Raw genomic sequence first — 16,570 nt, 5'->3', positions numbered from 1 at the left:
TTGCTCTTCCAATCCTTTTTATTGCCCAATACTACATTGAGATGTTTCTCAAAGTTGTAGGTTCTTGGCATATCGTCCACTGGGAGTTGCAGGAGTGGTATTTCCTTTATGAGGGTGTTCCAAGCCCCTGATCTGACAATTCTCCCAGTACTAATTCCGTTAGTGACCATTCTAATCATTGTCGCATTGGCATATATGCAATGACAATGTGCAGTGGTGTTAGATCTAGAATGACCTCCATTGCTGCTGTTGGACAGGTTCTCATGGCTCCTGTGATGCAAACGCATGCTAGTCTCTGGACTTTGCATATGTTTAGCCTTGCCGTCCGTTGCTCTAGTTTTGTGTACCAGGCAACTGCTCCATAAGTAATCATGGGTCTTACTATCATGGTATACATCCAGCGCAAAATGTTAGGGGAGCAGCCCCATCTATTTCCGGCCAGTCTTCTGCATATCATGAGAGCCTTTATGGCTTTGCTGGTAGTGTTCTTAATATGCCTGTTCCACAGGAGTTTACTGTCCAGGGTTATTCCCAGGTATTTAACTTCCTGGGTTGGCAGTATTTCCTTTCCATCTAGTTGGATTCTTTTCAAGTTTTTATAATCATCTGCTGATAAACTTAGTTTATAATCATCTGCTGATGATGCTAACATGGTTAGCGAAACGCGTGTCCAGTGTAAAAGTAAAAGTGTTTTGGTGTATTGTGGTGATTTAGTGTTTTTATTTTGCCAAACATACTAAAATGGTAAACACTAGTATATCGCCACAATTTGGTGGACCTCGTTTAGTCATTTTTATATAATCATCTGCTGATAAACTTAGTTTATAATCATCTGCTGATGATGCTAACATGGTTAGCGAAACGCGTGTCCAGTGTAAAAGTAAAAGTGTTTTGGTGTATTGTGGTGATTTAGTGTTTTTATTTTGCTGTGTAACACCAAAGGTTCCAACCCTCAACTGTAATTTTAGTATGTTGTTATACTAGGTACTTATATTTTTAATACATTTTGATACAAATTCTATTCTTTTACAGTGTTTTCTTACCTTTGGGTTCTGCAGTGTAAATAATTATTATTATTGTGTTATTTGCGCTATTGCGTTCCATGATATAAAGAAATATAAGAATTTTATTTTCTAACCACTTAATCCATTTTATGGAAGAAAAATGGTACATTTAATACAAAACAAAAATGGAACAATTTTAAGGCTACTTCTCTTGAACTTACGATCGAGATACTTTTGGAAAATACAAAGTGTTGCCTTCCTAATTTTCGTTCTAAAAAGATATAATTGGTATCATTTCTTAAAAAGAATGAAAAGTTAGGCATCAAAATTTGTATTATTTCCTAAATTCGTTCATAAGAAGTAGTTTTATCTTAGCACAAGATAATAATAGATACGAAGCAAAATACATACGTATACACGCGGTAGTCACAACTGCAATGTGTAAACATAGTTTAAACGTAATACACAAGCACTGTGTATCCTACGGCACACTGGGTATCCCTTACTTTGTGTATACGTAAATGCTATACTGTGGCTACATTGTGAGGCGGACGTTTAACCTTTGTGCATACTTGTTGAACTACAATGTGTAAACGTAGCATATTTACATCGGGGGAATTGTGTCACCCTGTGTCTACATCTAATAATGTAAACACATCGTAAATGTGATTTGATGTGCTGTATGGGATGTATTCTCTGTTGTTGAACAGTTTTTTAGTTTATCTTTATTTTTTTTTATTCGGAAGAAGAAAATGTTTAACGTGGCATGTGGCATGTTGGAAATACGTACTACATTCTGACATCAGAAATGGGATCGACTTACTAAAACTACCACGAAAATTTAAAACAAGGCCAATACAAGTCCAGCAGTGTTAGTGAATAAAAAGGAGGATATACAGGGTGTCCCAGGCTGAGCGTGCATTAGAAGTTTCTAGAGAACCACAATATCTAGATCGGAGATTCTTTGCACATCATTGTTTTACAACGAGATCTATCGATTAAAATTATTTTCAATATGGCGGCACTTCCGGAAATACCGGAAGTTGACATCAACTTTCTTATTTTAAATGGGTGCCCCCATTTTTTATTATGTACTTAAATTCTCTGTAAAATTCTAGGAATATTGACTTAAACACTCTATATCTAACATTAACCGTTTTTGAGAAAAAAATGATTTAAAATTTTTGGACGAAAAAAACTACCTGTCAAGAAAATTTGTATAGCCTAAAAGTCAAATTTAGTGATTACCACAGCCACTGTGACATAAAGAGAAGACATGTGCCTATCTATTTCAAAAGTTAACTTCTTCAAATGTCATATAATAATGGCGGTAGCTGTCATGGAATTGAGTGATTAAAAAATTATCATAAATCATTTTTTTCAAATGGAAACCCAGTTTTTTTATTCCACTAATGAAACGGTTTTTCAATTTGTTACTTTTTAACTATACATGTTCCTATACCTAAAGTAAATCGTTCTTAAGTTATTTAAGATTGAGTTAGAAAACGTATATTTTTCTTGATTTTATCTAGCTTCCTTTGACATTAAGGGTCAGACAATTTATTTCCATCTGTCAGAAAACGAATTATTTGAATTTCCTATATCACAAATACTGCCTGCCTTAAGAATTTAAAAAGTGTATTTATAAAAATATACCTCGTATTTTCGCTCTTTAGTGATATCTAATAGCTGATATTATTAATATTCCGTATGATCGAAAAAAAACAGCGCAAAGTTGGCTCGAAAATGATGGTGCTTTTTGAACAAAGCGTCAAAATATGACATGGCCAGATCTAGTGTTTTACATCACTTGATGTTTAAAGTTTGGTTACTAGTTAAAATCAAGAAAAATATACGCTTTAAAACTAAATCTTAACTAACTCAAAAACGATTTATTTTAGGTATAGGAATACGTAGAGTTAAAAAGTAACGAATTGAAAAACCTTTTCACTAGGGAAATAAAAAAGTGGGTTTCCATTTTAAAAAAATGATTTATGATAATTTTTTAATCGCTCAATTCTACTGCTGCAGCCATTATTATATGACATTCGAACAATTTAATATTTGAAAAAGATAGCCACATGTTTCTTCTTTATGGTATAGTGGCTGTGGTAATCACTAAATTTGACGTTTAGGCTAGACACATATTTTTGACAGGCAGATTTTTTCGTTCAAAAATTTTAAATAATTTTTTCCTCAAAAACGGCTAATGTTAGATATACAGTGTTTAATCAAAATTCATAAAATTTTACAGAGAACTTAAGTACATCATAAAAAATGGAGGCACCTATTTAAAATAAGAAAGTTGCTGCCAACTTCCGGTATTTCCGGAAGTGCCGCCATATTGAAAATATTTTTAATCGATAGATCTCGTTGTGAAACTATGATATGCAAAAAATCTCCGATCTAGATATTGTGGTTCTCTAGAAACTTCTAATGCACGCTCAGCCTGGGACACCCTGTAGTACCTATAGAAAAATTTGTAAATTGGCTTTAAAAAATACGTAAAATCATGGTAAAATCCTTTGGAAAACTAACACACCTTCGCTGCACACGAATCACTCTGGTATGCCATTAGGAACTGTAATTAGGAATCTCTCAGGAATGATGTAATTTAATACCTATATAATATAAAAGTCAATCGATTATAAACGTCTTAATTATAACGTAATAATTGGATATGCATCGTCATTAGTGATTTTAGCGAATGTTATTTATCATTTAAATTTAATGGAATACTATAAATATCCCAATTTACGCAATTGTTGTTTATTACAAGTCTTTGTTTATAATAATTAACAGATTGCGCAATAAGTATTTAAGATTATGTTTTATATTTTTTAGCCTAGTGATAAACTATTGTGCAAAAGCATGACGGATTATCACAGTTTTGAACTGGATATATTCAGTTTGGCGGTAGTTTACTTTTTTACTGTAAATTGACCGTCTCTTTACTTAAGTTTTGGTAATATAAACATTATAAGTATTTACCGGCTTTTATCTTTTTTGTATTGTAAAATAGAAGAAAGGGTTAAATCGTTAGAAGTCTACAATAAAAGTATGATGATTGACAGTTACAGCAGTAGCGGCTCGTCAGGGTAGGCAAGGTTAGGCGGCGCCTACCCTACAATTTTGTCAGATTTTTTTTACACATTATAATATTTATCTTTATTAATGTTGCCAGTACATATATAAATACTATTAATACACGGAAATGAGTTGTAACAATTAATATTAATTTAATATTTGTAGTCTTTTATATTAATATATTAACTACCGCTGGCCTATACAGCGTTAGAAATCAAAATAATTTTGACCGTTGGTGTATAATGCATTCATTGTTCGGCGCACCTATTCATTGTTCGGCGCGCATTCATTGTTCGGCGCCGCCTACCCTACAATTTTGTCAGATTTTTTTTTGCACATTATAATATTTATCTTTATTAATGTTGCCAGTACATATATAAATACTATTAATACACGGAAATGAGTTGTAACAATTAATATTAATTTAATATTTGTAGTCTTTTATATTAGGTTCTATTACCGCTAGAGTACCGGTGGTGTATAATGCATTCATTGTTCGGCGATTTCTAGCATCGCCTTTCAAATTAAATTTTGATCTCCTACTCAGCCGTCGATGTGTATCTTTTGTGTCTCTCTCTAATTCATCGCTCAGTAGCGATGGAAATCGATGACTACGTCGAATTAAGGCGGGGTTTAGGCGATATCTTCGGTCCCCTCGGCATGCGCGTGGATCTCAATAGGTTTTAGAAATTCGGTGGTTCCCATAATATATTATTCATCATTATGTTATCAGTATTTAAATCTTTATTTAAAATCTGTTTATCGACTGCCTATATTATTGACTTGCATTGCATTGACAGTGCATTTGGTGTACCTGTTAGTGTACAGTGCATTTGGATGTTAATTTCTAAGTTAACAAGGAGGAGATACGGATAAGTATTAATTTAGATTAAAATTTGGAGAAATTAATGTCGATTTTCAATATGGATAATCCAATTCAGACAATTTATGCGACGTAAACAATAATTCATACCATTTACAAGTACTTCGGTTGAGAGACATTTTTCATGTTTGAAACGCATTAAAAATTACACTAGAAATTCAATGAAAAATAAACGTTTATCGTCATTTGGCCTTACGTTCAATCGAAAAAGATATTTTCATAGCCCTTCAACAATCTGATAACATTACTGATATAATAATAAATAAATTTTCATTATTAAGAGATTGGCAAATCAATTTAATATACAGGGTGTTCCAGAAATAAGTGCAAGTATTTTAAGGGGCGGTAGATCTCGATAAAAGAAACATATTTTCTCTTTATCGTTTTTCAAATAAGTCCAAAATAACGGAGTTATTTTACCTTGAAAAATTCACAAAAAAATGATTTTTTTGCTAAAATTTTGAGAACCACTGGATCTTTTCTGGATTTTCTTTCTTATAAATTTAATCTAATACCTCATACAGTCATATTATCAAGAAATTATGTTTTTTAACTAAAAACTAAAAAAAATTTCAAAAAATATCGTTAGTTCAGTTTTATCCTAAATATTATTAAGCTATGTTTTAACCCATAAGCTAATATATTGGTTTTTACGAACTGGGTTAAGATATTATGTAAATTTTAGGGAACAAATAGATGTAATTAAGATTTTGTCGCCTACCCAGTCTCACAAGTCACGATCAAGCCGCCACTGAGTTACAGAATAATACTTATTTGAGACCAATTATTCTAATTCATCATAGCAAAGACAGAAAACTTCGAAGCAGTTGAGGGTACGTCTGTATTGCCCCTTAATCTAGGGTATTACTTTAGGTTAAATATAGAAAACTTAAAATGACCCTTAGGTGAAACCAGCAGACAGTTTATTTCCTTCTGTCAAAAAAAAAACAATTATCTGAATTTCGTATATTATAAATACTGCTGCTAAAACTTTATAAAGTGTATTTATAAAAATATATCTCGTGATTTAGTGATATCTAATGGCAATATGACATGGCCAGATATAGTTTTACATCGCTTGACGTAAAGTCTATCCTATGATTTGGTTAAAAGCCAAAGAAATATACGCTTTAAAACTAAACATTAAATAACTTAAAAACGATCTATTTTAGGTATAGGAACATGCATAATCAAAAAGTTACGAATTAAAAAACCTTTTCACCAATGAAATATAAAAAGTGGGTTTCCATTTGAAAAATACTATATTAATGGTATATTACATACCGAGGAGGGAAGTGTTTCATTACTGTCGAGAGATTAACTAAATCTCGAGACAATAATGAGAACTTTCCTCCGAGGTTTGTATACTATTCTATTTACAACCTCACCATTAATTAAAAAATAGGGACAGTATTTTATTTTGAAAAAAAAAATAAATATGCGAAAATTTGTCGTTTTCTGTTTTGGCATTTTTATATCTATAGTTACCGATACCAGTGGTTGTTATGGCGCAAACCTTCAACAGCAAATCAAAGAACTAAGTGACAGTTTTGAATTTCTCGTTCGCTTTTTCGAATTTATATAACATAGAAAATCAGAATGTTGTCGGAAAGTTCTGATAATGAAGACTACTTTAATATTGGCACTCCACCAGAACTTACAGAAACTGCAAAAAGTGCAGAAGCCAGTTTACTTCCAGAGAAAAGTAGGGGGCGATATGAAATAGCATTGAAAGTATACGAAGAATGGTGTGCCGAAAGAAATGCTAAGAATATTGCTTCGGAGACAGACTTGATGGCATATTTTATCTTGGCAACATGGCATACAACGACATGGCAACAACGACATGGTAACGCAGAAAAATCCATCTACTCTTTGGGCTACGTACAGCATAATACGGACCAATAAGAATACAAGGACAAGTAACGGCCATATACGAGCAGCAGCAAAATTTGTGACCTTTAGACGCCATTTTTTTGGACATAACGAATGAATCATCAGCTGGTCATCAGCGACAATTTTAGCAATTTTTAATAGTTGGTTGTGTATAGTGAACCTTGTATAAACTTTATTACAATGGTAATTTGTTCAGCTTTCAAGTGTAAATGGCGCAATGATAAGAAAGATCCAGGAGTTACGTTTTATAGGGAAATAAACAGTCCACTACACCTTTTTAGCGTTTTTTTTATTGAATTCGATAATTATTTTTCTGATATTATATGTACTTGATATGTGCTATACGTCGATACTAGTTTTGTACCTTTTGTTAACGTTTTAATACGTTTTTTTCTCGTTATTAATTAGTATGATACCACAGGACACACCAGAGGCGTAGTGAAAACATTTACCAAAAATATAAATATCGCTTCAAGCGGCTATGTTAAGAAAAATATGTGCCACAGCACTGTTTGGAAGAATGGTCACAGTTTGGTTACAGTTTGATATATGGACAATGCTAGAATTAAGGAAAAAGACTGACATATCAAAATATCACAAACTCGTCGCTTTTTTAAAACGCCAGAATGTAGGTTTTAAGCCAAAGAAGGCTAGCATTTTTACCTTCAACAAATAAATGTATTAAAATATTCAATTATTATTGTTAATCTTCTTATTTATCTTTGTTGATGTTAGATAAGTATTTAATAAAGATATTACAAGAATATTTTGCTTAATTAAATGAGGCGAGAAATAAGAAAAACCGAGTGAGGGAAATGGGTGAGGGAAATGGAAAAGGAAGAAATGTAGATAATTTGACACTTTCAAATTTTTTAAAAGTCAGTAATGTCAGTACTACATATGTGGTTGTAAATAAAATGATTTATGATAATTTTCCAATCTCTCGATTCCATGACAGCTACGACAAACATTATATGACATTCAATAAAATTAATTTTTGAAATAGATAGCCACCTGTCTTCTCTTTAAGTCACAGTGGCTGTGGTAATCACACTAAATTTGACGTTTAGGCTGTATATTTTTTTTGACAGGCAGTTTTTTCCTCCAAAAATTTTAAATCATTTTTCTCTCAAAGACGGTTAATGTTAGGTCTGTCAGTGGCGGATACAGAGGGGGGGGCCATAAAATCTATAAATTGGGTTAATTATTAGGCTTTTGGGTTAAAAATGGCGCTCTAATAAGCATATTCTACATTACTTTTTATTTGGGCCCCCCCTAAAATATATCCCGGGACCCCCCTAAAATAATTTCCTGTATCCGCCCCTGAGGTCTGTGGTTAGGTATAGAGTGTTTAACATCAATAATGATAGAATTTTACAGTGAATTTAAGTATGTAATAAAAAATGCGGGCGCCCGCACCCCCTTTAAAATAAGAAAGTTGTTGTCAACTTCCGGTATTTCTGGAAGTGCCGCCAAATTGAAAATATTTTCAATCGATAAATCTCATTGTTAAAAATTTCAACATCCAGTCTTTTTCGGTATTTAAGTCTTGATGTTATAGAATATCTTTTAGAAACAATAAAAATCTGTTGACAACAATTTAACAAAATATTTCATCACTCGTTTTCCAGCTAATCAAAATTATAGTCATATGTTTTATAAGAGATAATCACGATTTGGCACAAATGACCTCAAAAACTACTTTATATCGGGTTTTATTTAGTTTACTGAAGTTATTTGTTAAATTTCAAAATATTTTCAAATTAATTTTTCAAAACTGTAAACAAGATATAATCAAAATAACCTGTATTTTGTCTCACAAACAAATAAACACACAAACATAGTGTATGTTGTATTTATTTATTGACTTCAATCGTTTATGATGCCCAGTTTTGACTTTCCAACAGACTTGTCTCCAAAAATTATACCTCTACAGGATTTATTTAACACTAATTAACAAAAACAATAACGATAAAAGACTTATAGAACTATTTACAACGATTTATAACTAAGAATTTATTTTTAATTTTAGCGCGTCAACTGTATATTTATAACTGCCCTCTCTAGGCCACTGCCGCCGGCTTTTATACCGACAGGTAAAAGAAATCTAGAATAGTGTTTTTTTGAAAAAAATTTGAGAGCCACCGGATTTTTTTTCTGTATTGTTACGTTTTTCGTCGGTTCCGTGTGGATAGAAAGTCACAATTTATTTAAACACTATTTATTTAACACTAATTAACAAAAACAATAACGATAAAAGACTTATAGAACTATTTACAACGATTTATAACTAAGAATTTATTTTTTAATTTTAGCGCGTCAACTGTATATTTATAACTGCCCTCTCTAGGCCACTGCCGCCGGCTTTTATACCGACAGGTAAAAAGAAATCTAGAATAGTCCAAAGATCGTTAGGCGCATAGAGAAGGTTTTCGAATGTTCTCGTATGTACTAGTCCATTCTAGTGGGTCTCTATTCTTCTCGAACGAATGAATCATTGCGGTGTCTATGCGATGTTAAGGTCATCCGAGGGCGGGCCATATTGTGAGGTTAGGTCGAGTCCACACCGGCTCGCAACACTGCCCCCTTCTTAGGCACATGCTCGTCCCGAGATGTATACGGTGAATGAAGGTATTTGCAAAGCTGGCCCCTGGTACATTGCGAAGTCTGGTAGAAATAGCAGTCTACAGTTTTCTCTCCCGATCTCAGCTTTGGGTTGTAGCAGCAAACGAGGATCTCGATTCCCGTAAATCTGAACAAGACTTCAATCATGTTCCGGATTGTACGCCAACTCAAACCATCGAGTCCACACGCCAGCTTCGGAATGGCTAATCGTGCAATGTTGTTGTTTAGCAGGGCTTCTCTCAGTTCAATCAGGGTCTTCCATAGATTGAGATAAGTCGGCTTACTCGGGGACCATTCCTTGGTGACCAGGTAGAAGATGTGCCTTGCTTGACCATGTGCATTGTCGGTTAGCCTCAAGACGCTTCCAACCTCTGGATCCTGTCGGCGTAGTTCTCCGACACGCCCAAACTTCTCATTGAACGTCGCAGCGATTCCTCTGGACATCCGCAAATCTCGAGCCACACAATGAGCGAGCGAATAATCAGGAGGCACGGAAAAGAGGTCTCGTTGATCTTCTTTGGTTACACCATAGCGAGCCTTCTCACTGCTGTTGTATCGGGCCATGAAATCGTCAAAGGACATCTCCGAATCAGGGGGATCAAAGCTGCAGGTTCTCACGGTCCCAGCACGATCTTCTATTTCGCCTTGGTAGGGGCTCAAACGGTTGAAATGGACTACCCTCGGTTTTCCTTTTGGCAATTTTCTGATACGGTATACGACGTCATTAATTCTATCCATGACTTCGTATGGCCCTTCCCACGAGGATTGTAGCTTCGGAGATAACCCACGACGTCTCTGCGGGTTATATAGCCACACCAACTTCCCTGGTTGGTATCCTCCATGCTCAGCTTGAATGTCGTAGTGTTCCTTCATTCGGTCACTAGCACTTTGAATATTTAGGCGGACTCTCTGATGAATGTCGTCCATCCTTTGACGTAGTGTGTGGACATAATCTTCTCCGGCGACTTCTTCTCCCGGTCGGCAACCAAATTTCAGATCACAAGGTAGGCGCACTTCCCGTCCCATAACGATGCTGGCTGGAGTTTGCCCTGTAGATTCTTGGATGGATGAACGGTAGGTCAACAGGAACAGGTGAAGAAATTTGTCCCAGTCTCTTTGGTGGTCAGAGACTATTTTGGCCAGATAACGGTTGATAGTTCTGTTCATGCGTTCAACCATCCCATCGGATTGTGGATGTAGAGCAGTCGTCCTGGTCTTTCGGATGTTCAGGATTTCACAGACGCCTTGGAACAGATTGGATTCAAAGTTTCTTCCCTGATCTGAATGAAGCTCCATGGGAACACCAAACCTGCAGATCCATTCTTTAACAAGGGCATCAGCAACGGTGGACGCTTCTTGATTTGGCAACGCGTAGGCCTCGACTCATTTGCTGAAGTAATCCATTAGTAGTTATTAGTCCATTATTAGTACCACAATGTATTTGTTGCCATCGTTCGTCTCCGGAAAAGGACAAGCCACGTCGATCGGTATTCGTTCGAAGGGACTGCCAACATTGTACTGGCGCATAGGGGCTTTACCACGCTTTTATGGCCCATTGAGGGCTGCGCAAGTGTCACATTTCTTATACCAGGCCCTCACATCTTCTTTGCAGTTCACCCAGTAGAACCGTTCACGCAGCTTGCCAAGTGTCTTGGTAACACCAAGATGTCCACCGCTGGTTCCATTGTGAACTTCCTCCAAGACTTCTGGGACCCTCTTCTTTGGAATGACGATTTGCCTTCTCTCTTCTTGTCCCTCCGGTCGCTCGATCACACGGCGAAGTAGTCCGTTATCTATTACCAAGGAATTCCACTGGGCCCAGTACGACTTTACGTTCGGCGAATATCTGCAAACTTCTTCCCACGTTGTCTTGGCCTGTGTTTTTCCAGTTAGTTACTAAACCTAATTCTGGGTCACTGGTTTGGTCATTTGCAAGATCTTCGGGTTGCCAACTATCATTAACCACAGTTGTCCTTAGGAGTTTCACTTCTTTCTCTTCTGCTCGGGAACAATGCTTACAGTCCTTAGCGCAAGGTCTTCTGGAAAGTGCGTCGGCATTCCGATGGATTGCCCCAGCTCGATGTTCTGTGTCGAAGTCAAATTCTTGTAATCGTTCAATCCATCTAGCTACCTGCCCTTCAGGATTCTTAAACTGCAACAGCCATTTCAAAGCAGCATGGTCTGTTCTTAACAAGAACTTTCTTCCATAGAGATACTTGTAGAAGTGTTCCACTGCTTTAACTACTGCTAGTAATTCTCGTCTGGTTACACAGTAGTTCCTTTCCGATTTTGACAAGGTCTTACTAAAATAACCAATGACTTTTTCTTGACCATCCTGGATCTGAGACAGAACAGCGCCTAACGCAACATTGCTAGCGTCGGTATCCAATATAAAGTTTCCGTTGCCAAGAGGGTAGCTAAGTATGGGCGCACTAGTCAGGGCCTTCTTCAATTTTCGGAATGCCTCGTCAGAATCTGAGTCCCAAGAGAAACGCCTCTCGCCTTCGGTAAGTCTGGTCAATGGTTTTGCGATGGTGGCGAAACCCTGTACATAGCGGCGATAGTATGTGCATAGTCCCAAAAAGCTTCGTAGTTCATGTTTATCTTTAGGTATTGGCCACTCTTCCACTGTCTTGGTCTTCTGTGGATCTACCACAACTCCTTGGGAGGAGACTACATGTCCCAAGTAGTGTACCTTTTCTTGACACAGATGACATTTTTTGGGGCTAAGTTTCAAACCAGAGCTCCCTAGTCGCTTGAAAACTTCTTCCAAATTCTTCAGATGATCGTCAAAGGATTTCCCAACCACTATGATGTCATCCAGGTACACTAAACAGGTAGTCCAGGATAGTCCCTTTAACACAGACTCCATTAGTCTTTCGAAGGTAGCTGGCGCGTTACACAATCCAAAAGGTATGACGGTAAATTGCCACAGTCCGGAGCCCACCGAGAACGCTGTCTTCTCTCTGTCTTTCGGCGCCATGTCGACTTGCCAATATCCACTTTTCAGATCTAACGTAGAGAATATCGTTGACCCCGCCAGCGTGTCTAGAGTATCGTCTATCCTCGGCAGGGGATAACTATCCTTCTTGGTAACATTATTGAGCTGCCGATAATCAACACAGAACCTGGTGGTACCGTCTTTCTTCTTTACTAGTACTACCGGCGATGTCCACGGGCTGTTAGATGGTTCGATGACACCCTCTTCTTTCATTTCTCGAAGGATTTTGTCAGCTTCTTCACGTTTGGCGAGCGGAAGTCTTCTCGGATTTTGTTTGATTGGTCGTGCATCTCCGGTGTCAATTTTATGTTGTACTAAATTGGTACGACCTCTATCTCCTGCTTCTCCTTTATCAAACACGTCTTGATACTTGATTATTAGGTTTCTCAATTTTCTACTATTTTCGGGAGATAATCCTTTAACGTTTACTAACTCCTTCACCATTTTGTCCGGAATTTTTGAAGTCGAAACTTTGGAGGCTTCCACGCTTCGAATGACTGAGGAGCCGAACAACAGTACCCTAAAAGGGTTCCCTTCTTCAAGGATACAGAATAATAATTTGTGTTCATTACTCTCGCCGGTACAGTTTTCTTCGCTCGTAGCAGGGCTTTTCCAACAGCGATCCCCCGTCCTATTTCGCTGTCATGGTTCCTTGGCTCCAACAGAATAATACTCCCATTATTCATTTTATCTTCCAGGCAACCATCCAAAAATATCTCACAGCGCTCAGGGATCGAAACATCTTCTGCTACCACCACGCGAAGCGTCTCCTCACATTTTCGATGTAGAACCACTTCTTCTTCATTTATTTTCAAAATTCCCTGTTTGAAGTTTAGTTCAAAACCTCTAGTGGCCATGATGTCCATTCCGAGAATAAGTTCATCTTCGATATCTGCTACTACCACTGGATGTTCAAAACTGGTGCTCCCAATAACAAAATTAAGGTTTACTTCTCCATGGACAGCAGCAGAGCCCCCCGTAGCAGTACGTAGTCGCCATTGTGTTGTTTTAACCTTCTTCGATGTTTTAAGAATGTCCGGTCTGATAATAGTTTTCGTCGCTCCTGTATCCAACAGCATAGTCCGGAACTCTCCATCAACAAAACCATCCACAAACATGCTGTTGAATTTGTGTTGTAGCGAGGCGACTCGAGCAGTTTTCGTTGGGGCATGTTGGGTACAGGTCGACGTGTGCCCCTTCATTTCGACCCTTAGTAGTTTTCCGACCTCGACGAAGCCGGTTCTTCGTTCTTCTCCTTACAACGGCTTCGCACGTGTCCTACCTGTCCGCAGTTCCAGCAATGAATCGGTCCCTTCTTGCCCATGTACTGGTCCATTATCTTCCGAATAATCCCTTCCACGGATTCGTCAGAACATTCGTCGATGGCCCGTACTCTTCCTAAAGACCGAGAACTTTGTTTCGCGGCCTCAAATTCTAGGGCACGTGCTAAAGCATCCACCAAGTGCGTTGGGTGGGCTAGGAGAAGTGCTTGTCTTGTCTCGTTGTCACGTAAGTCGTCGGAGAATGCCTGTACTGCCAACCGCTCCATAACATTCTCTGGCGTAGCAGGGTACGCAAGGCGAACGAGGCGGGCTACGTCGGCTTCAAACTCCTGCAGAGACTCATTTGACTTTTGAATGCGATTTTTTAGCTGGGAATGACATGTTCCAAATGAGCTTGGCCGTACCTCATTTCTAAATGTCGTACCAATTGCTGATAATCTCCCTGTTCCGATGGTGACAATGTCTGCAGAATATCAGTCGCATCTCCTCGCAGTGCGACAGTCAAAGCGGTAGCCTTTTCAGCGATTGTCCATCCGTTCGCTCTCGCAACGGCCTCAAACTGGCAAAAATAATTGGCCCAAGCGGTCTTTCCGTCAAACTGTGGAGGCTTAATAACTGACTTTGAGATATACTTATTTTCGACTAGTTTCGGTGCCTCCGATGTTTCTTGACATTTTGGTGAATTTGCCTTTGCTATTTCTTGTTTAAAATTTCGATTTTTCTGTTAACATCGTCCTCAATCTGTGCTATTTTGTCTTGTGTATCTATTATCTTTTCTTCTAATTCCCTGGAGTTTTCTGTTATCTTGTTGTATAAACTTTGTTCTAAATTCAATATTTTATTATTGAAGCTGGCCTGTATGTCTTTAGAATTTTCTGCGATCTTATCTTCTAAATTAACTTCCAAGTCAGTTATTTTACTATTCAAATTGTTCAAGTTGTCGTCTAATTTTTGAGAATTCTCTGTCATTTTATCATTCAAACTGTCTTCTAATTTTTGTAAGGACGAGTCAAGGTCACCTTCCAGCTCAAAGCAAAAATGTGTCAGGATCCTCACCTTCCTCAATCAAAACGTCTCTCAGTCTGGTTTGCAAAATACTTTTCTTTCCATCTGTCTCGCACTCTCTCTCTTCCAATATGGATTTCAGTTCGACACTTTCAAGTCTTTCAACAATTTCTTCTGGAGCCATTGTTAGTTTTTTATTTTCTTATCACACACGCCACATCTGACACCAATTGTTACGTTTTTTCGTCGGTTCCGTGTGGATAGAAAGTCACAATTTATTTAAACACTATTTATTTAACACTAATTAACAAAAACAATAACGATAAAGACTTATAGAACTATTTACAACGATTTATAACTAAGAATTTATTTTTAATTTTAGCGCGTCAACTGTATATTTATAACTGCCCCTCTAGGCCACTGCCGCCGGCTTTTTATACCGACAGGTAAAAGAAATCTAGAATAGTCCAAAGATCGTTAGGCGCATAGAGAAGGTTTTCGAATGTTCTCGTATGTACGAGTCCATTCTAGTGGGTCTCGATTCTTCTCGAACGAATGAATCATTGCGGTGTCTATGCGATGTTAAGGTCATCCGAGGGCGGGCCATAGATGGGCGGTTATTGGTAAAAAACCGGTTATAGGTTAACCGGAATTATCTTTAAAAAATAATAACTTGACAAAATTAACCGACACAAATTAACCGGTTATTCAAATAACCTAACCTAGCAAAACTAAATATTTAGTTTTCCTATAGGTTTACTTACCTCTACACTCCATAGGTCTACTTCAAATTTAGATAATAAACTTAGTTATAGTTAAATAGAGAGTGTAGCAATGTAAATATGTATATGTACAAAATGAATTTAAATAAAAATGCTAACCTCACTTTTTTGAGTAGACATGTATATGATATTAAAACTAGTAATTACTTAACGTTCAAATAAACCACACAACTCACAAGTTCTACAATCTACAACCAAGTTATTTTAATCAAATACCAAAAAAAAAATAAGGAGACTGAATGAATAGATAATGAAAGATTATCTTCATTCATTACTTGAACTTCAATTTTGTATTCTTTAGTCTAAGCTTCAAGAGAGACTTCAAACTACAAATAAAATATATTTACGGTGAAACGTGGGTGAAACTAGGCGAAACCATGGAAAACTTTTGAAGAACCGTTGAAAATCCGTTAAAGTGGGTTAAAATTTAAATATAGAATTTAGAGAATCTATTTGAAGTTAGGTTTGTATCACTTGGCTAGCTGGTGGCTAGTAGTAGTCTATGCCATTAGTACTTTGTTTTACGGCCTGACCTGTCAGGGCCATTCGGCTGTTGTTTTGATTATTATCATCAGGGTTCGCCTGATGCCTGATTTAATTTTGACATTTGATGTTTGATGTATATATTTTCGTTTTGGGGGCGGGGGCAGGATCTCCCGTTATCGTCGTAATATCTGGAAGATCCGTGCCGTTCGCTTCTTCGAAATTTACCATTCAAACAGCTAATATTTAATTGTTACTTGTTTTAAACTAGTACGATTTTTTAAAAATAACCGGCTATAGGTTATTGAACGTAACCCAAATATTAACTTGGCTCTATAATTTATAACAAAATAGTTATTCTTGCCATAAGAAGCTGTGTATTTCTAGTATCCCAATCATCACAAGCGCCCCTAACGGCGATTTTCGAACTTCATTTAGATCTCAAAAACTGGGCCCATAATTTTTGCGTTCGATTCGCCTCCTCCTTTTAGACTCCATATTTATATCCCTTTTAGTGCCGT

The sequence above is a fragment of the Sitophilus oryzae genome, unplaced genomic scaffold, assembly GCF_002938485.1.
Source record: "Sitophilus oryzae breed Bouriz unplaced genomic scaffold, Soryzae_2.0 scaffold_929_pilon_pilon, whole genome shotgun sequence".
Taxonomy (NCBI): domain Eukaryota; kingdom Metazoa; phylum Arthropoda; class Insecta; order Coleoptera; family Curculionidae; genus Sitophilus; species Sitophilus oryzae.
The sequence above is the reverse complement of the archived record's forward strand: the minus strand, read 5'-3'. Positions refer to the sequence as shown.